Genomic DNA, 21,294 nt, shown 5'->3' on the forward strand with positions numbered 1-21,294 from the left:
CCAAACTATATTAAAATTAATTGTATATTTTCAAACATACCTGGCCTTTTTCATGATGACAACAGGGTAGTTAGCATGGTTACACGGTTCCAAAATATAAGAACTCCAGGATATCTAAAGATAGACCATTGGACTCTATTTTTAGCAATGCTGATATAAAGCTGGAGATACCCCACTAACTTCAGAGTAGATGCCGTGGATTTACATTAATTTGGAAGTAAGGATGTCAAATCACTCCCTAGCTTATTGCTGAACATAGCTAAATACAAATCTCTGATTCTGTAAACAAATGCTATACTAATGCATACAACTTGAAATGTCCATATTAATTCTGTGTAGCAGTTACCAAGTGAGAGTTAATATTCTCAGGTAGAAAAAGGCTGTGAGTGGTTTTTACTACCAGTCTGTTTTAATACCAGCTTGTGGATTGGAACAGCTGAAACAGCAATCACTCAGAATGTTTTTAAACTATGATTTTTGGTTACCTCACTTATCACCATGTCAGAATATTTTCTTCAGCAAATTAGAAACTGACTTTTTCCTTATGTACTTTTCAAGGATTCCAAAGATTCATTCACAATGCCAAGCTGCAGTAAAATCCAGCATAATGTAAATCGCTCTCTGATACAACTTCTCCTTTCTTTTCTTTGATAGAGTTATAAATGCAATGAAAAATAAATGATTTTGAATGGCATCAGTAGAGAAATTGGTATCACTCATTCAGTTTAAAAGTCAGATCATCTTTCTAATAGCTAAAGACTGTATTTCCTAAGTTGGATTTTGGCTACACAGGTTTGAATGTTTGAACATTTTTTTATTTTAATAAGGAGAGAGCTTTAAAGTGCTGAAACTGGGGATAAGGTAATATTATCTTCTTGGCACGTTTAATAATATGTACTAATGCAGTCCGTCTTTCCAACCCCTTTTCCTTGTCTAGCTCTAATGCTGCAAATTAATGTATTTTTCTGAACAGCAAATCCAAGCACTAATGTGGTCATGGGAAACTGGAACAAATGACCACTTGCTCTGGAAAGCAGCACACTGTGAGTTTGAAGTCCTTCTTGTTTACATAGTGGCTTGACTCTCAGCAACAGGTCATAGCCACAGAAACAAGAGCTGCCTGAAATATCATGCAGGGCCTGTAAACTCAGGAATGTCCTGTGTGCTGCCAGCAGTGCCCTATATGATCTCAAGCAGCCTGTCTTTCTAAAACCTGGGAGGATTTCAGATATTTCTGAACAGACCTGTTGGGCTAAGGTGACTTTGACAGAAGTCAACTGAATAAGCTAACTGTGAAGCTTAGCTTTAAGTCTTTCAACTGCTAAATATTGTAAGAACTTCAAGATAAAGATGTTGCTCACTATAGTTAGGCCTAAGAGTGTTTCCAGTTTAAGAATTAATTAAAAATACATGCGTTTTGCTTTGATGTCTTTTTTGGGAGGCACAAAACCCCCAAACCCCAACAATCTAAATTTGTCTTTAAATAACAAGAGATACCAGTTTATCTTTTCTCTCCAAACATAAAGTCAAAAATCCACCAAGATTTTATTTAATGAGGTATTGTGTGCCTACCTGATTCAGTGATGGTAGTCTTTTCTTGGTAGCTTACACTCTAGGAATGAGTTTCCTTGGCCCTTCTTTCCTGTTTAGAAAGCAAAAGCACAAAAGGCAACTCAATACTGTCCTGGAAAGCAATCACCTGTGGTAAGTGGACCCCCAACATTGCATCACTTGCAGGGCTGGTTTAGCTGTAGATTTAGCTGAACACCTCATCAATCCCTGCTGCTGCTCCCCAAAAGCCCTACCAGAAACCTGTCAATGGCCTCGAAACCAGGTTTTGGTTGATTTGCAAAGCATCCTTTCTCATTTTATAGATGTTCTTAGGCATCTCAGTAGATCCATTTTGCTTTAGTTAGATGTTTCTACCTTCTTAACTCACACATAACTGTGACTTGTTATGGTTAGCTATCAATTGGCATTTCCAAAAGCACCCATCTCCACCCACCCACCAAGTAGTCCAGGATAGATGGGTACCTATTACACAAGCCAAACTAGTCAATCTGTTCAAGGGTGTGAAATTCTGAGCTGGCACTGAGTAGTAGCAAAGAATTATTCAGAAGCACCACAGTATACACATTTTAAAATACATTTAACTTCTCAGTTCTTAGACTGCCTATAAACTTTTTGAGTTGCACAGGCTACACTGGGATGTAATTAAATAACAAGACTGCTGTCTAAAATGATAATGACTCGTTAAAAGGTTTTCATTTAAAGGTGTAAAGGTGGTCGCCTTAAAACAACTGGCAATAGTTTGCATGGCTTGATTTCAAATTTCTATACTTACATAAGCAGAGATCAGGAGAAATAAGGAGTCTTGCCACTCTTCTTGTGCCAGATGAAGACTGCCCAATCTCATTTACATAATTAAAATAAAAAAGGCACATTCATTATTTCCCTTATTTGGGATTGCAAGAACAAATTAAATGCCATGGGGCAATCCAGAACTTGCGTATCTTCTACAGTAGCCTAATTGAAGCAAGTAATGCCCTTGAACCACTGGAATGACTTTTGCTTATATGAATGACAAATGAAGAATTGGGCCATTAGGTTTTAGTTCTTGGCTTTCCAAACTGTCCCTCATCCTTACAGAAAAAAGGCTTTAACAAAGCACTTCCAAATGGTTGATTATAGACCAGTTTTCTACCAAAGAGCTGATTACTTTAAATGAAAATAAATAGCATTACCATGCAAAGTATATAGCTTTTGTTACTGCTATAGAATTTTTTTCCTTTCAAGTACCTACCACAGTTCAAGATATATTTTTTTAGACTTAATAACAGACATGCTAAATTGTACTCTCATTAACCAAATACATCAGGTACAGACTAATAAAACACCTTGCTTTAGACCAGCAAGGCTTCTATTAAAACTGAAGGATATTTGTTTTGTAGAGCCATAAAATATGCTCTCTACACAGGATTCTTTCAAACCAGTCTAGTGAAATGCATGGAAATACTTCCATATGCTTTAGTGAGTTTTATATCAGGCACTAAGACAGTGTCTGCATTACATCTTCTTAATGGAGATGTGTAGAGGAATAAAAAATAGATTTGTTATATATGAAGATGTTCTGAAAGGCCTTTTTTCCTATGCTAAAAAATTAGTGAGTGGAAAGCAGATTCTGTATGACATGTGTTTCTTTACCTTATCCAAATCAGCAGTTTAAGTCTGATTCTCCCTAGATTTACTGAAGGCTCCTGAAGATTTCAGACCTTAACTGAGGGCACAAGGTCTTGAATTGCCAAGGAAGATGTATGTGTAACACAGCCATTTTAACAAAAGATATTTCATTCTAAAATATTTCAAAACAATTAAAACAAAAATCATTTCCATTTTTGAAATCATTACATTTCTTTGTAATGCAGTATTTCTAACAGTTGTCAAGTAGTTCATATTGTCTTTGAAGTCAGATAATGCTAAGTTTCCCTAGGAGAAGTGGGGACACTGGAATCCACAATTCCTCGTGAAGTTCTGTGTATGGACAATGAAGATCAAAATAACAGCAGGATTCAGGACAGAGCACATAATCAGTTTACACTCTGATCCTCATCTGCCATACAAAAGTGTAACAATGTAGATAGGGCTTGATGCATCAGAAAATGTCCATTCCAACTTGCCATACTTGGGGAAAAACAAGGACTTAAACACATGTATAATATCCTTTTCTAAGATCACAGGCAAATGACTTAAGCTTAGTATTCCACTATAATCCTTCTGGTACTTATTATCCACTCATCTATTAACTCATAAAAACACTAAGTTGTTGTTACTACTTCAGGCATTTGTAGGGCACCTAGCTGTTTGGTGTTACAGATCAATTTACAAAGATCAGGAAAGTACCAAATAACTTTGCATGAAAGACAAAACAAGTGCTCTGTGACTACTGACCTCAGTCAGCTCAGTTTCCTTCAGAGGGGACCAGTATCAGATGTAGCAATGAGTCAAGAGATTCAGCGAAGGTCTACAGATTCAGTATTGCCTTTTCCTTAATCTTCCATCAGCTGGAAGCGAGCTAAATTACTTGCCTCTGGTCCTAAAATGGGCTGAATTCTGGCTTAGAAGTATTTTCCTGAAAGAAAGTATTGAAGCCAAGACAGTGTCATTAAAGTTATCCTCTACATCATAATTATGAGTACCATTCCTGGGGCTGAAGCATTTTTTCTTAACAAAGCTGATACAGCAGGGCATAAGTGGATAGATAGTCTCTGAAAAGCAGCCCAAGGGGATCAGACTGTGGCTGGGCTTGTGAGCTATAAATGCAGCCTTCTGCCACTGCCAGCCTTAAGTCTGAGGGGAGTCACAACTTCCATGCAATCACTGCTCGGGGATTAACCATATTCAAAGAAGACTGAAGGCTGGGAAGAGAAGAGCAAGTAATATTCCTCCATTTACACCAGCCAACAAAACTGGGATGATGCTGGGATAAATAAAGACTTCTTTCCCCAAAAGTGACAGAAACTGTCGTATGTTATATCCCTATAATTGAAACAGATGGGTGTAAGTGTCCCTATATGGAATACAAAGTTACCCCAGCTCTGATAAATACCAGCATCATTAGGTGTAATTAGGCAGCGTTTTGTGTTCTGCAGTTCTGCCCTGAAAACTTCCGTCATATTACTCCCACAAGATTGGAAGCACCGCGCATCTTTGCTTTCCACTAATACAGAGCTTCTCTCACAGTGCAAAATGAAGACAGGGTTTTGCCACCTCCCAGGAGATGTTTTGTAGATTAAAGCATAGTTAGCTTCAGTTCCAGTGCTCTCCCTCATCATCTAATTGAAGCCAAGAGGTATTGTCTTTTTCTGAGTACAGTCAAGATATTTAGAGAACCTGGCACCAGCAAAGCCTACCCATTGTATTAGACTATGTAATAGGTTTGGAATCGCTTTATAAATCTGGAGAGTAGCATGTGAAAATGAGGATACTTGAGGAAGAAAGCTTCTAAAGATGTTCTTGTGAATAAGCTCCTGACTATTTTGAGCGCAATTATATTCTGAGGCAGCACAGAGCCAATTAATTATGCAACCACATAAATAAACATAGGGAAAATAAATATGCCCAAATACGCGCACACACACACACTCTCTCTCTCTCTCTCTCTCTCTCTCAAAGTTTTCTCTGGAATACTTAACATCTTACTTTTTAATCTTTAATTTCTAATTGATACATTTTTGCTTAATCATAGTCACACATCTTCATGTGGATGGCAGATACACTGTTCAAGGACTGAAATAGTGCTTTCCATAGTAAATAATTTTCAGAAATGAATCACAATTGCCTTATTTCAAGATACAAATGAATCAATAAAGAGAAATAAACCCTTGAAATTTTGCCTAAAACTCAATACTTATGAGCTTCTAGAGTATTTAGGAAAATGAGGCTTGCAACCAGCTTCCTCTTAAAAAAAATAAAGGAGTTTTTCAATAGTTCTTACCTCTTTATTTCCACTACCAGCACATGCACTTTCATGCTATTGTTTCGCAAAGAGCATTTTGTCATACCCTACCAAGCAATATCAGGAAAGTAGATTTGCCATATCATCTGGTCCTCCAGAATTATTCTGAAAACCTACTGCTTTTTCCTGATCATTTTGAGAAAGAACGATGAGTCCAGGGCTCCCAAAATCCATGCAGCAGTGAATCAAAATATAAGAGGTTTTCAAGCCACTCATTTAGTGGTCAAATAATTTATTGATTTTTGACACTTAACAGGACTCCGTCTTACCAGTGTTCTAAACAATTCTTGAATATATTTCAGTGTGCAAAAGAATATCCTCAGATCCTTCTTTTCACCTTTTTTTGAAAAGTCCAATTGGCAGCTGCATAAGTCTAAAAACTATCTTTCTTTATTTCGTTTAATAATCATCGATATTCATGTTACAGAAATCGGTACTTTATTAAGCCTGTATTGTTCAAGTATATGTGTATAGATGGTTCTGTTCTGTGGAAGATGCTTATTCTGGCCTTATTTGTTTAAACACATTTTCTTGGGTTGGTACCACTAAACAGAAATGATTTTTCCTGGGAATAGATTTACAAACCTATCCAGATTAAGTCATGTTGAATGACTGACAGATCTATATCCAATAAAAGATCAGAAACTGGTTGCCTATATATTTGTAATAGGTAAAATAGTCATGTTGTAAAAACTTGGTTGAGACCAAGAGACTTGTCTGTCTGTAATGTCTGCAACCCTACATTAGTTGTTTGCATGTGTGTGCGCGCGCATGTGTGTGTGTTTATGCAGGGGGTGGTAAGCTGACTAATTTCAAACATTATTTACAGGGTTTGCATTGCATAGCCTACTTTTGTGGGGAGAAAATCCTAAAATGTAGATCACAATACGTCAAGCAGATTTTCTGTACTTATGATTAAGTCTTACAATAAGAGCATCACTGACGGAAAAGTCTACCTGCTGTAGAAAACATTTGATAGGCTTAATTACAGAAGTCCTAAAGTGTTCTGGCATAGGAGAGCGTGGACATTGGCAGTCTCTGTGGCACATTCTCACAGGGGCAGTGGCAAGTTCCACCCCAGCTCCTCAGCGCTGAGGAGGGGAAACTATTTGAGGCTGTAGAAGAGTCACTGTCTAGTTAATGGGGTGAACTGACAGCAGCAAGACACAATCCTGATCTGTGCGTGCTTCCTCTGGTCCGGTCTATAGTATGTTGCACTCTTCAGGACATAGCTCATTAAACCACACCCTGATGGATTAATTTCAGAATCGGGGATCTGAAAACATGGGTGAGACTCCTTCTGCCAAACCCACCATAGCTGTTTTGAATATCTTTTACAACCTTCTTTTGGGTGACTATAATTAAGATTTCTCTCTTTATGGCTTCTAAGGTATTGTCTGTACAACATTTTGTCCTGTGTAGTTTCCCTTTCTTTTCATTGCCAGTGCAGAGTTGATGGTAGTTAGAGTACTTCAACAGACAAACCACATTTTCAATAAACATGTTTGGTGCTGCTAGTGAAAAACTTCAGACCATACCTAGTTTTAGACATCTAAAAGTTGGGCATCTCATCTAAGTGAGCTATCTAGACTATAGTCATGGGACTGGTGGGCACCTGATTCATCCATTCAAAACAGGAGTGGTGAAGAGATGTCTCTCTCTCTCTCACCACTGTCTACAAAAGGAACTTAAATGACAAGCTTAGACTCGAAAGTTTGTTAGGTGATAAGAATTCATTGGGCTCAAAATCCCAGCAACAGCTTGGCTCCTTTCCCACTAGTCCTGCCAGTGGAAATGAACAGCAGAGATGGAAGGTCTAAACAAGCCTTGTGTAGCCATCTCTGGGGACTCCCGTTTGCTCCATATTGCAAATAAAGAAACGCAGTAAGAGCTTTGTCCTGGAGCTAAGGAAACCCAGTTTATCCAGTAAATAGAAAGTAGAAAATCAAAGGGAAGTTGGGCTCTTTTAGTTATCAGTTGTGGATAAAAATTCTTGAATGTTTTGTCTTCCACTATTTTCACGCATGGCAAGAAAATAAATATTTCTTTTTCTTTGCACACTGTTTCCCCATTATCAAGTGCTATCAATATTATGTCTCCTAGCCACTTGGCCTTGAATATTTAGAATGTTAAATCCCTACTGAAATTGAAGGAAAAAAGAACATATTAGACTCACTGTGGTAGTGCTGAGAACTAAGAATGGAGCTGTGCCTGGACAAGGCTGCTTACAGGATCAGGGCCATATTTATTTTAATGTGTGTTTGTATATACAGTTGCTATGTGTTGATCTTCAGTGCTCACCTTCTCTATGCTATATAGGTGCCATGTTTGCGTGAAGCCTTTAACTGGAGAACAAAACTAGCTTCTGAGCCAAAGCTCACTCATATTGCCAGTTGACCCATGTGGACTTCACATCACATGACTTGAGGCTATTTTACCCTCTATCTTCTTGAGAGAATTTTGGCTCAGGCAAAAATTTTGTTTAGAACTTCAGTTCTTTAAAATGTTTAATTGACAATAGAAGGGAAACAATACATTTAAAGGTTATTGTAATTACATCTACTTACATTTTTGTTCCATAAACAACATTTTGTTAACTTTCCAAATTATGCAGTGTTGCTTTGACCTATTTTTTTAGATGCCTGAAAGGATAATAAAGGATCTGAAAAGCAGTAATTTTGGACTTAAAGTTTGAACTTAGAATGCTTTTATTTTTAGTTCATAATGTAAAAAAAAGATGCTTGAAGAAGGGAAAAAAGTAAAGCTAGGTCAGGAATGAAAACGTATTGTTTTGGGAAAGGCAACAAGCTCTTTTGTTTTACTTTATTGCTCATCTTTTATTTTGTGTGCTACATTATTGCTTTTTTAAATGAATGATCATGCAATATCATTTACAGTCTGACCGACAAAAGCTGTTCTTAGTGCTAGAATTAGTGGGATTTCATAGTCTCTTCAGATCTTGTGAATGTTTTAAGTGTAACAATGAAAGTATATATGTAAAGACACCAAATTAACATAAAATGAAGTAATTACTTTTCTTATTTTCAGAGCTAATTTTCTCCTTGAAGCTTGTATTACAAGTCTAAAGATTATCTGGATATTCTTTTGCTAGTCTCTTAAGAAATATTTGGGATTCAGGAGACACAAGACATGCTAAAGTTCTTGGAAACTATGTGTCAGCCTCCGTGGCCCTAAATGGAAAAAAGGGCTACAGAGAAATCTGACCAACATGAAGCAACTGCTCTAAAGAATGCGGCTTAAGATTTTCAAAGTGAAGTCAGCCTGCTAATGCATGCAGCTGTATTAGAAGAACACAAAAAGCAGAGTACAGAATAGTACAGCAAGAAGCAAGAAGCATTCCTGTTTCATCACTTCTGCATGAAAGATTTTCTTTCGTAATATGTTGAAATTGAAATGCTCTTGAGTCTAATTGACCTTAAAGAATCATCACTGATACAAAGATTTACTAGCTGATAATGACAGCCCTTAGTTTGTGAGATTTAGATCTTCAAACAGAGAGTCTGAGAATGAAAGTGTGTGAATCAAATGACTGTGCTCTAAGTCCAGAGCATCTGGGTGAGAAACCTTATGTTAGCTTTTAGGAGGAAAGAATTGTATTGTTGCCTTGAGTTTCACAAGGTGACATATAAATGATCATGTCCTCTTCCCACAATGTAGCTTTTATTATAGCACCTAATTTTACCCAAATGACGCAAAATGCAAAACTAATACTGGTTTCTGATGGGTTAAGAGCAAAGCCCTGTTTGTTACACTTGCTATAAGTTTTATTTTAAACTTGGTAATTATAGGAGGCACAGGTGGTGCTGCCCATAGCTAAGGCTGTCCATGATTTCCCGTAACAAGATTATTCTTTCAATTGCTTGTAATTTTGCAAAATTTCAGCCACTGGGATTGAAATTCTCAGTGTCACCTATAGTGGCTGGAAGAGCAAACATACAAACATATTGATGTTTTCCCTATTTCCTTATGCTTTAATTTCAGGAAGAAAATTTCTCCCATTTCTCTGAATATGAAAATAATATTAATTTATTACTTTAGTTAAACATTATTTAATTCATGTCAAAAAGAGTGGTCACAATTGTTTAGGTATGTACGTTGCCACACTTTGGGATGAGACATTGGAATCTAGTATGAGGGGGGAAACCCAGGGTTAACCCTTGTACAGTTTCCTAGAAAAATCATTAAATTTAATCAAGTAAGTAATTAATCCTTTCTAGAATCACAGCCTGTGTATGTTCTCAAGAGTTTTTGTTTGGCAGCTAAGTATGCTGCAAAGAGTATGTTTATGCTGAATACAATAGTCTTGACTGTAAATGCATTATCCTTATAGAATGACCAGCCTGTTTCACCCTAAGCCTCCAGAGGCTGTGAAATTGGATTTTGCAGCAGTCACTGTCCCTGGCATGGAGAAGTCTGTGCTGTTAATCTAAAGTTCTGACACTGCTGATGGATGTCAATTTAATATCACAACATGGTAAATATTGAAATGAAAAAAATTTCACAAACAAATATAAACAACTCTTTTATAAAGATGTCTAGATTATAGCATGAAGACTTAAAACATAGGGAAATACTAGAATTAAGGATGACAGTGCATCTTTCAATTTTCTCCTTTCCTCTTCGTTTATATATACTAAGTTATGCTCTTCAGTTACTTTATCATAAGCATCTTTTTCTATCAGACTTCTGTGTCATTCAGTGCACAGACCAGATTATTTTCTATGTTTGAATTGGGCTTGTTTAGCAAAAAAGATTGTTGTCTGAAACATTTGTTACAGAATTTGGTGGGTGTATGGAAAACATGTCAGTGGATTGCAAGAAGAGAAAGGATGGTTTCAAAATTAAAGACTGAGTGTTGCCCTTTAGTACTGTATTCTACTCTTGTGCCTGTCATAGCATTCCCTTATGATGCTAGGCATGTTATTTTGACCAAGCTTGTCAGAAAAAGCCATTAATAAATAGCTTCAATTCACCCAATTTTTTCCATATAATCTTTTAAAAGCATACACCTATGATGTTCCAAGATCTGAAGGATCACACTGAAGCTTCCAGGGTACATGTAGCTGGTGACTCTAAGCCAACCTGAAATTGTCCCTCAGCCTCTTGTCACAAACTCAGGCTTTTCAAAAGAGCTTTTAGTAGATACAAAGTGGAAATCTGAGTGTATTTAGACTAACAAAGTCTACACTAATTTATATGAGAAAATCCCTATGGGTTTGTTATAAGATTATGCTGTTGAAATTGGCTTCTTCCCACTGTTTCCACACCCAGATATGACAACAAATCTGCTGAGTCCCATGGCTTTGACATCTTACTTAAAGAATTCAGGGTCAATAGGATGGAGGATATGACTGTGTTAACTCAGGCCCATTTCCCCTGCCAAAGTTCTGGCGAAAGAACTGAGTTTTCCACTCCTTTCATCTACTTGATAGAGAAAAAAATATGGAAAAGATGACTGATGTTCTAGGTTGAGCACATGCATTGATTTTCATATACAAATATGAAATATTCTCAGAACAGAAGACAATATAGATTATTTGTGTGAATTAAATTCAACGTAAGGTGGACATAACTTGTAGTGGTAAGTGGCACTAGAGGAATGGTGATAATTCACTACTGTACCACTTTATAAAAGTATATCCTCCTTTAGACTGCTGTCTAGATAAATCTCCTCTTACAAAGATACTTCAGTAATCTCCTTGGAAGTGCATCATCTAAGCTGAGTAATATCAATGTGAGTTACAAATATGAGCTGCTCTTATCTAGAACTTAAGGTCAGTAGCAGATGTTATAAATTCCTATAGAATGCATGCCCAGAGAGAAGGATTTTTTTTTTAATGGCAGAAATCTGCTAGCTATTCTTGCCTTATCTGCAACAGCTGAGCAATCTTTCAGTGCCATGAGGAGATTGAAAACTTGGCTCATATCTAGCATGGACAAGCTTGCCTTAATCACATTGCTCTTTTACATGTGCACAAGGACATCAACATTGACAGTGCTACAGTAAAGCAGCCATTTGCTGAAAACAACTGTCAACATTGTCAAGTTTTTGGAACCTTTTATAATGTGATTTGTGTGACAAAGCTTATATAATTCTGTTTATCAGCTGCAGTAACAAATTTTCATAAAGGGGGGGTATATGGAGAAATACACTGGAGCTGGATTTTCTATTACCTGCTCCTACCTGACACTCCAAAGTGAATGAATTTCAAAAAATTACAAGATAAATGATCTGCAACAGCCCGAGTTTCCAGTCCCATTTAAAGTCAATTGAAAAGTTTTCTCAAAAAGTTACAAAAAAATGAATCAAAAGATTTCTCTTTCATTTAAAATACAGATTTTTTATAAAGTTTTCATGCATTTTTCTTTCTATACTAATCATGCTATTGTACCTGTAAATGGACACTCTTGAAAAATGAATCAGAATTAAATTATGTGTGATGCTAATTGATACATAGGATTTTTAAAAGCCAACACAAAAGGCTCAGTACGGACATGGTGTAGGTAAATGGTACAGAGTACATGGTAAAATGCTGCAGAGGGTGGAACAGAAACCTAATTTTAGGATTAGATTGATTTAGACTAGGGATTATTGCCTAACCTATGTCTGTACCACCTATTGATAATTCTGAGCATCACAGAGGTCTGCCAGCTCATCTCAAACCTAGTCTCTTAGCATCTCCCACTATTCAAATCACAGGACCACTAACACAGATCTGCTAATGGCTCTCCATCCCTGGCACAACTATACTTTCAATTTATTATATTCTGCTCTCATCCTTTCCTAGGTATAAGTATTTAGAAATCACAAAATCTCTCAGGTAAGTCATACTCTAACAGTTTTAAACAGTCAGTATTTTGTTAATAACAATGTAGCAGTGTATTTGGTTATCTCCAACCAAATTTCATCTCACAGCTTAAGCACTGTTTCTGATTACCTGAATTCCCAGTCCCCGAAGCTGTCTTAAAAAAAGTGTTTTTCTTCCTTTCAATCAACTATTTTTACTAACCATCTATAAAATAAATTGTGAAGAAGAGTTGGGATAGAAGAAGGTACTGGGAGGAAAGTTTTCAGTTTACTTCTGCAGTTCTCTTCAATCTGTAAATTAATGTTATAAATGCTGCAGGAGTTACTGGGCACCTAAACTTCTGTAGTGTTCCAGTGGAATACTAATGAGACAAGACTGATGCTCTAAATTATGTATTTAAGAACAAACTTTCTCTACATCATCTTAATCACAATTTCTAAAGATACATTTTATATATCAGCTGTAGCCCTGTTGACTATCTCAGCTATTCCAATTGATTTTTCTAACACATACTTGCACTGCCTGTGAGATATCTCACCACAAGCTCTACAATTACTGGTATTTATCTTGAATTAAAGAGAGAGAGGGAGGGAGGGAGGGAGAGAGGAAATGAGGGAGAGAAAGAATTGTGCATAGTACACATTAGGCCCAGAGAGTTTCATAACTCCCAAGAGAATCTAGTACACACTGTCAAACTGAATGGTGTCTTAGAGTTAATTTGGTTGGTGGCCAGGGTCCACAAATAATTCTCTTGCCCACAGCCAAGGTTACTTAGCTCTATAATAAGGATGAACATCTTAGCTTCTACAAAGGCTCAGAATCACAGACATAATTTTGCCATGGATAACAGGAAAAGTATAACTTATGTAGGATTGTATAGGTGTTGCTACGAGCTTACAATGCAATGCATTTCTAATTATTTCTAAAGTTTAGGAAGAATGAAATGGTTAATCTTCATGATGACAAAAGGAAGCAGGAAAATAAAGTGACACACTTGAATGAACTGTGAGGAAATAAAGTGCACAACATGTGATAATGCCATGACTCTGTGTTACTGCACATTTCTGGGCTGAAAAGATACGGCTTGATGGGTAATTTGTCATGCTGTGCAATAGAGAACAACAGTAAAGAGACTTCAGACAGAAGAAAATTACACAAATAGTAGGGTGGAAAGGTATAATTGAAGATGGCAAAAGACTGAAAGAAAGACATTTAAAATTACTGTACTGACCTACTAAATGCACTTGGGCGTGGAATCCTGGCCTCACAAGAAGCAGCATTAAACGACTGCAGGCTGTGACACTACTACAGGATAATGCCAATCTTGCAGAGCTCTTAGAGGATAAAAAAAAATATCCAGTGTAAGCTAAAAAAAAATCAGACCCTGTTTTTTGCATACATGCATAGCCTGAACTAATGAATTTACAGTAAGGAAAAGTTTACTTATGGTCACACTGGTATTTTTCCTTACACACAACCCTCTTACACTAATAGGACTTTCTGTGGAGCACAGAAGTGACAAAATCTATTTTACAAATAATATCTTGATTTCATGTATCTTTTATAATTCAAAACTTTTGCACATGTTCAGCAAGCCAGGTACCTGGTATCTGGATTCATGGAACCAAAACCTTGCTTTCTTTTTTGTGAACTGCACAAGGCCTTATTCTCTCTATTGAGTTATGTGGGGCATTATGTTTGTAGAAAGTCTAAGTGAGCTCCCTTTTATTTGTTTACTTTAGTTGATTTGGCCACTTGCCACTGAAGAGACAAATACCCAAAGGTGTCAAAAGATCCTTGTTCAGTTCAGAGAAGCTAGCAGAGGCAGGGGCCACCATAAAGATGTCTTTCTCTGTTCAAGATGTCCAGCATTGCTCAAGCTCTTGGTTCCTTACCAAAGGCTCTTGGGAAGGAGGCATTCGACTTTCTATGGCACTCCCCTAGGACATGAAATCTCATGATATAGAGAGAAAACGAGTGACTTCTCAAATAAATTTGTGTGTGTCCTTCTGCACCTCTTCCCATACTCTCTTAGCACTTTAGTGAAAGTGGACTAAGGGAAGTAGAAGGGAGATCTTATTTTTCCAGTTGGATTACTACTCAGAAAGATATTGTGGATTCATTAAAAATATCTGAGTCCTTCATAAACATTATGGTGGGGATGGACAGCAAAGATTGAGATATGACCTATTACTACCCCAAGTCTTCATGAATGTGAAATTTTATTATCATTAGCTAACTTTTCCACAAGCTCATTGATGCATTTCTGTATAATACAAAGAAGAATACTATCAGTACATTAATAACCATGTCCTTTTACAGTTTTGGAGGGTTTTGAATTGGACCTTCATATCTGTGTGCATATCTTTGTATTTAAGAGAACTTACAGATTAGGTCTCTTTCTCTCCTCAGGGCTACCTGAAACACTAGAGAATGCTACTGAAATGAGCTTCCAAAGGTTTTTTGTTGTGGGTACAGTAGACTGGCACAACAGGGAAAGCATTTCTGGCTAGCGCAAGACTGATTTAACAGTTTGCCAGGTTCCTGAAGCACCCACTCTGCATGAAGCCTGAACTAAAGAAAGCCAGAGCAGCTGCAAAATGAGGCACTATTCCATTGCAGAGATACACTAAGCCATTTTGCTACTGTACAAACATTTTGACCATAAAAATAAATGATCTAAATTGTGAAACTGTAGCTAGCCTGCTGTCAAGTTATATAAACAATGAAGCAATCCAGAGACTCTAACAGCAATTGTTGTTTCATGACCTAAGCTTTTCAAAAGGCCACTTCTAGTGCATTCGAGTACTAAATGAAGAGAATATTTTAATAAGTTTCTGTGTTTATCACACACCATTTGGTTATAGTCAGGGCCCTGTGTGATTCTGTGGCAATTAAGTTGCCAGAGAATCCACCCACTGCTACAGACACACACTGCAGGATGCAGACTGTCATTTTTAAAACTAAAATAGTTTTTTAGCCTTTAGTGGCAAAGAAAATCTTCCAGATGTGAACGGAATATAAAGTCAAGCAGAGATACGTGCCCAAGTTTACAGGCAGCCTAACACAATGGCTCTAATAGGCATGAACTGCCCCCTTGATTTTAATTGTTAAAAAAACTTGATAGCTATCATTTAAATGGTCAGTAATGCTCAGTATTTCACAGCTGCTTAACATCATAATCTCTGCATCCAAGACCATCTTCTTGTTCTTCCCATGTTCAATAAACTTCAGTTTTCGCCTGTCTACTCCCAAAAACTTCTGTTTTTCATGCTGGCAAGTCTTGGTACCAATACTGCATCCTGCAACTCACTTAAAAATGAAAAATTAAGGCTGGCATAAAATCAATAGGATGCAATATAAGATTAAATGCCATGCAATCCTGATTTCATTGTAACATTTTGGTAAAGCCTTCCTTTTTTTTAAATTTACCTGCAGCAGTGCCTGAATTCTCAGGCACTGAATTCAGGCACTGCTACAGGATTTAGGACAAGTGAGCTGATTCAAGTCCATATGTAAAATAGTTACTATGTTGTGCTATTGTGATCTTAACTAATTCAAAACCTGCATGCTTTATTGACATTTCACAGACTATAGTACATAAATACGGAAGTAACGTAAGATCCAGGACCTCAGCTGGTGTAAATTAGTGTCTCTTCAGCAGGAGTGATGCCAACTGTGTTGGCTGAGGATTGGTGCATGGAAAATGACTGGGAAAATACAGATGTAATTGTGTATAATGTTTCCTATTAGTAATCTTACGTTCAGACATTCTCAAAGAGATGAGAGACTGTCTCCTTGTCCTCACAAAAAAAAAGAAAAAAAAAAAAGAAAAAAAAAAAAAAAGGTTCCTTGGGTTTTACTCAGTCAACTACGAAAATCACTCTTGTCCAGTCAGGGACATTGTCCCATTCACTGCTTCTGGGACAGAAATCATTACCCATCAACCATGAGCAAGAAGTTAGGAAGGAGGGGGCAGCTGATCTTTGCCAGGGCACAGTCCTTCCCTTGGCAAGGTGAAGTTCCTGCACTATTTCCCTGGCACAGCTGTGTAAACAGGTATGCTTTAGGTGTGATTTATGTCGCTGTAGCTTTAGGAAGAAGTCAGGGAATGAAACTTCGGACAACTCTCAAAGGAAAAACTTTAGCTTAAAAAATTGGTTTTAGCATTTAAGAGTAAAAACTTTATTCACTGTAAAGTAGTCCTTCATGCTGGCTTTACTACCAAAAAACAAATTCAAATCATTGACAAAAGTGGTAAAAACACTACTGTTCATAGCACACTATGAATACAACAGGAACAGTTCTAGTTTCTGTTGGAGATTTTGGCTTTTTTGCAGCTAAGCTTTTTTCAGAAGCAAGATAGCTTTTATTTGAAGACATGCATCATTCTACTTCAAAAAAAATTGAAATTATGAAGTGCTTTTATATATATTCAGCAAAACCTCATTCAAGCCAATCTAGAGAAAATACAGGACTTGGGCTCATTTCACATAGTTTTGAGTATACGTATTGGCTAAATGGTCATGTTTTACTAGAATGGTGGAATTTTCAGGACTATCAGTTTTCATTTGAAAATGGACAACAGATACACATGACTAGAAGGTTATAAACTGATCTCATGTTTTTATTGCACAAAGTAAGCTGGCTTAAGCTGGCAGGATGACCTAGAAAAGAAATGCTTTAAAGAAAGAATTGCTTTAACCTGCAAATTCTCTTTCTCAAAAGATAGAATTTACAAAGCAAATTCCCTAGCCTGAGGTTGTAGTCTCAGTTTTATTTTCCCAACAACATTCTAACTCCATTTCTCAAGCAGCTACACTTACAGCCTTTGCTCAGAACCTCTACAGGAGGAAGCCAGGCTGAAGTTCTTTCTTTCCTGAAAAGGATGTTCTATTGTATTTCATACCCTGTGATCTCAGGGAGAGAGAACGGAGCCCTGAAGCTCTCAGAGCTATACTTACATTGCTTTGGTTGTTCTAAGTTTGCATTTGCAAATGGCCAAGTGGGTCAAATCAGTCACTCTACCACCCCTAAATCCCTAATTCATTTGTGACATGGAGTGAATGAGTCTAAGCCATACTTCAGCAGATCCAATTTGTACTTGCTACCTTCCCTCGCATCTCACTGGCAAGATGGATAAAACCTGCAACCAGGAGCAGAAGGCCCACTTCAGGCATGGCTGATCCTTGCTCTCTACTCTATTCTTGTCACTGTAGGCTATAAGTCTTCCACCAAGAAGCAGACTACACATTTTCTCCAGGTCATGAAATTCCTGAATTTTCTTAATGATGGAGTTACACTGCCAATTACACTCCCATTACATATGGCATGAATAACAAAACATGTCCAGAAGCTTCCTGTGTGAAGAGCCACCTTTTGATGCTCTGTCCTGGGAGGTGGCACCCTCTTTGCAAGGCCACCTCAAGGACCTAGTCCAAAGTGAGTAGTCTGCATCTCCTGCAGACATTTTAATTCTTTTATCAGGCATTATCTAGCTCTTTTAATCACAGGCATTAATGCAGTATACACTGAAGATATGTGTTACATCTGTTTTTGAGAAATTCAGCCCTTTTTTACACTGCATCAAGCCAGTTCTCTTTCCCAACTGCAAAAGGGAACAGCAGCAGTCAGCCTACCAATATGCATTATGAGCATGCTCTTCTGCCTTGGAAAACTTACTTACACTTTAACCAGTTCTTCACATGCAGGACCAATTGTGCCAGCAATTCCTTCAGGAATCCAAAATATTCAGTAAAAAAAAAAAAAAGAAACACAAATAGCCAAGCTTCTTAAGTGCATGAAACTAAATCTCCTGATGATGTTCACCTGCAGGAACCCCATTCTAGAGGTTTCCACCATTACTGAAGTGAGAAACTACAAGTGAACGCAAACATGCCCACCCTTTTTCTTTTCTCTCTTCCTTTTTGTTGAGCAACAATCTCTCCAAAATCAATTCTTTCACCTGGACTCCTGTGCTGACAGATCAAGATCATGGTGATGTGGCACATGCTGGTTGTCCTCTGCACGCTTCTCAATTTTTCATTCTGCCAATACCTCCATCTTTTGAAGAAGCTTCCTCTGGCCTAGTGGAGATGTGCAGCTATAACATCCATACACATCTTGTTTTCTCTTGGCTTGTTCATGAGGTGATCCTACAGCTAAGGGCTGCAGTTATGCTTGGAACAAGATGAACTGAGGACTCTTAACAAAATGTGTCCCCACCAAAAAGACCCAAAGCCTTGGCATTCTTCTCTAGATTCTGTATGTGTAATCTCCTCCCCTGCATTTCTATGAAAACACTGCAAGACAAGAACATGTTTTCCACTTTTCATTTATAGTCTCAAGCTAAACCCATTGCCAAACAGGTTGTTTCTCTGGACCACCACTAGGAAAGGTGATCTAGGCAGATGCATTTTGACTTGTATGACTGCAAGCACTGATAAGGGAAAGAGAAAAGAAGTTGTCAGAGTCCTGAGTGCACTAACAGGCCTTAATGGCCCTGACCAGCCTCACCTGGGGCATCTACCCACACCCTCTGCACATGGGTCTGTGCCACTCAAGCTCAGGCCTGAATACCTTGGTAGCCTGAGGTATGCTGTAAATGTAGTAGCCTCAACTCCTGCCTCTGCCTTCTGGGTGGCCCCTATGCCTATGTTGTGAGTAAGCTTTCTCCTGGATGGACCCCTTGGATGTATGTTATAGCCTTGTTACTGTGTTGTCTTTGGTCCTGTCTCTAGGATGGACTGTAGACCTATGCTGTAGCTTTGTCTTCAGTCCTGTCTCTGGCCCCATCTCCTACTACTGACTGGGATGTCTGGATGGGCCCTAGACTTGATTGACTATTTCAGCTTGTCTGGGATTGTCAGTGGACCCTATTACCAGCCCCCTGGTCTGCCTGCTGTGTTCAGATGCTGTGAGACCATGCCCTGGTTGGTGATGGTGCTGTCCACACTGTGGTCACCCTTGGCTCCTGGTTTGTCCCCTGCCTTGTGGAGCAGCCAGCCCTTGCTGCTCCCTAACAGAAGTAAACTTGCATGTGATGAGAAAAGATTAACTACTAGATGAGTTCCTCTTCTGTCTTCTTGCAACTGGTAGCCAGGCTGAGAGCACAAAGATACTCGAACCAGGGAAATGTATCTCTACAGAAATAGGAGCTGGTGTACCAAACATGCAGAAGTATGCCAACCCTGTTTGCAGTGGAACTGCTACTCCTAATGCTGACCTCAGGCTAAATTCATGTGATATGTTACTATAGGTGCCCAGTAATGTTTACACCCTTCTCAGAAATTTGGGATCCTTTCCTATCCAATTTGGGATACCACCTGGAGTATCTGCTATCTGACATATTTGCCTCTATCCCTTATCTGCAATGATTTTACCTTCTCAGAAGATGCAAAGAGGAGTTTTATGAAATACTTTACTAACAATTATTAATTGTTAAATCATTCCTATGAGATCAGAACTATTTAGAGTTACAAATGTAATGAGCTAAAAGCAGTAACAGCCTCTTCCTTGGGTATGGGAGAAAAGGAGAAGGAGAGTCTTCCTTCTTTCATAACCAGTCATCTTATGACACATCTCAGCTGAACTCCTTAGACAGCTTCCCTCTAAGTGTTTTATATGAAGTAAGAATCCATATAATTATAGAAGAATGTGCACTTTCAGATTTGTTTTGTTAACTTTTGCATCTAAAAAATAAAAGCACACTAATACTGCATTACCAGACCATGACAACAATGATAGTGAGCTAAGTAAACCCAAAAACCAACAATGTCATCCAAAGAGTATGTACTGAGTTGCAGGGGGGAGGGAAGGGAACCAGGTTTCTCTTTAGTTAATAACAGTCTTCATCCTGGAGCATATGACATTCCTGTAAAGGCTAATTAGAGCAGATCATTATATACTTACCTCCTCAGAAGGCTGGAAGTGTTAATGACTAAGCAACACCAAAAACGTATTTGCCCAAAGTAAAGACATCAAATGACCATATGGGATGATCCTAATAAGCACCCTAAGTTTCCATTTTACACATGTCCTATTTAATATATTTAAACTGTTGTAAATACTATTATAATCACTCCAGCTTCATGGCAGCTGATGTGCTATACATGTTTGAGAGGGTGGTATCAATTAACTATGTTATCTATAATGCCATGCCTGCAATTACTACTACTTCACAACTTGTCATTAATGCATTTGACAGGGCTTTTCCAAAGTAACATTTATTTAGAGGTTAATCAAAATCCCTAAGACTGCCGTTTATTATAATCTGATTTTGGATAATTGTCCAAATCAGTGGCTCTTAGAGGCAGCAGTTTTGTCTCAGTGAATATAGTATATTAATGCCAAAAAAACAACAGAGGATTAGAATTACATTTTATGTACATATAAGTGGCTGTTGCACAACTCAGTTCTTCAGGAAACATGAATTCTATCAGAAATTTTTCTCTCTGCTACTTAGACTGGACAATGCTTACAGCAGCATTAAGAGCTGGTAGGGTGGGGCAAAGAGAAAGTCAAAGTGAGGCCTGTTCCCTGTATCATTCCAAGGAGCAGATTTAAAAAAACAAGGGGGGGTGAGTGAAGAGAGAAAGAAGAACAACCTATGTATTCATCTTTTTGTATTAGAAATTGAGAGTGGGGAAGGACCAGCATCTGACCCATCTGTTCTGTATACAGGGCAAAATATACACGGTTCTGCATAAGCCTTACTAAACCCTCAGATTCTATAAGAAAAGAATGGCCAGTGCTTAAAATATCAGGAATATCAAAATTAGTTGCCATGCAGCTATAATTTGGCTTTTTGCATATAGTCATGCCAGCAGTTTTTAATCACTTCCTCCTCCTCTTTGGTGCCAGATTCCCAAATGAAGTGTCAAACAAGCATACACGACCTGGTATTTCCTTGGTGAATTTCTCTTTGGCAGACGTGCTATTTGGGCAGAC

General features: G+C 37.9%; 1 long non-coding RNA gene across 3 annotated transcripts in view; it reads right to left on the bottom strand.

Moving 5' to 3' along the window:
• Window positions 1–21,294, bottom strand: part of LOC112992072 (uncharacterized) — a 73,069-nt gene that overhangs the window by 35,271 nt on the left and 16,504 nt on the right. For 2 of the 3 annotated variants that reach the window (XR_010385529.1, XR_010385528.1), the window contains exons 5-7: window positions 3,949–4,129; window positions 2,345–2,411; window positions 1,573–1,642 (exon numbers count right to left, since the gene is read on the bottom strand). This is a non-coding gene — a long non-coding RNA (uncharacterized LOC112992072). Of the gene's footprint in view, window positions 1–40; window positions 115–1,572; window positions 1,643–2,344; window positions 2,412–3,948; window positions 4,130–13,576; window positions 13,680–21,294 lie in introns of all 3 variants that reach the window. The other variant, XR_010385527.1, reaches the window with a different exon arrangement.

This window comes from Dromaius novaehollandiae, chromosome W (assembly GCF_036370855.1).
Source record: "Dromaius novaehollandiae isolate bDroNov1 chromosome W, bDroNov1.hap1, whole genome shotgun sequence".
Classification (NCBI taxonomy): Eukaryota; Metazoa; Chordata; class Aves; order Casuariiformes; family Dromaiidae; genus Dromaius; species Dromaius novaehollandiae.